This window comes from Procambarus clarkii, chromosome 37 (genome assembly GCF_040958095.1).
Source record: "Procambarus clarkii isolate CNS0578487 chromosome 37, FALCON_Pclarkii_2.0, whole genome shotgun sequence".
NCBI lineage: Eukaryota > Metazoa > Arthropoda > Malacostraca > Decapoda > Cambaridae > Procambarus > Procambarus clarkii.
Genome location: NC_091186.1, coordinates 18,788,017 through 18,789,504, shown reverse-complemented (window position 1 = coordinate 18,789,504; position 1,488 = coordinate 18,788,017).

The following is a 1,488-nucleotide window of genomic DNA, read 5'->3' as shown; positions in this document are numbered from 1 at the left end:
ATGGTGGATCTTGACCTACAAGGGGGACCTTGACATACAAGGGGGACCTTGACCTACATGGGGGACCTTGACCTACATGGGAGACCTTGACCTACATGGGGGACCTTGACCTACATGGGGGACCTTGACCTACATGGGGGACCTTGACCTACATGGGGGACCTTGACCTACATGGGAGACCTTGACCTACATGGGGGACCTTGACCTACATGGGGGACCTTGACCTACATGGGGGACCTTGACCTACATGGGGGACCTTGACCTACATGGGGGACCTTGACCTACATGGGGGACCTTGACCTACATGGGAGACCTTGACCTACATGGGGGACCTTGACCTACATGGGGGACCTTGACCTACATGGGGGACCTTGACCTACATGGGGGACCTTGACCTACATGGGGGACCTTGACCTACATGGGAGACCTTGACCTACATGGGGGACCTTCAGATTCAGATTCAGATGTTTATTCAGGTAAGGTATATACATACAAGTGATGTTACATTAATGGATTGATATATAGATAGAGCTAGCACATACAATGCCTAAAGCCACTATTACGCAATGCGTTTCGGGCAAGAAAAACATTAATATCTAGAACTTAATACTAATTGAGCATAAAGAATAAAAAGTGTTGAGAACAAATACAAATAAAGATAAAAAAAGGGGGAACATGACTGAAAAAGCAGCACAAATACAATAGGTTGACAAACAGTGTTGATTAAAAAAAAAAGAAAATAACAGACATGGGTTGACAATAGAGGAGTGAGGTAGATTACAGGGAATTTATTACGTAGTGTTTAGTTTTTATCTTAAACTGGTTGAGAGAGGTACAGTCTTTAACATGGTTGGGAAGGTCATTCCACATTCTGGGCCCCTTGATTTGCAGAGCATTTCTAGTTTGATTAAGACGTACTCTAGGAATATCAAAACTGTATTTATTTCTGGTGTGGTGCTCATGGGTTCTGCTACAACCTTCTATGAAGCTTTTAAGATCAGGATTGGCATTATAGTTTAGCGTTTTAAATACGTATAATACACTTGAGAGAATGTGCAGTGACTTAATATCTAACATATTCAGAGATTTGAGTAGGGGTACCGAGTGATGTCTGGGGCCAGAGTTGGATATTGTTCTAATAGCAGCTTTGTGTTGGGTAATTAGAGGACGTAAGTGATTTTGGGTAGTAGAACCCCAAGCACAAATACCATAGTTGAGATAAGGATAGATAAGGGAGTAATAGAGAGTCACCAGGGCAGGGCGTGGTACATAATATCTGATCTTAGAAAGAATGCCCACAGTTTTTGAAACTTTTTTTGATATATTTAGAATGTGTCCCTGGAAATTCAGCTTGTGGTCAATGAGAATGCCAAGGAATTTGCCATCTAATTTGTTACAAATTTGGGTATTGTTTATTTTGAGATTTATATGACTAGAGGATTTATTGCCAAACAGAATATAGAAAGTTTTGTCAATGTTAAGGGTGAG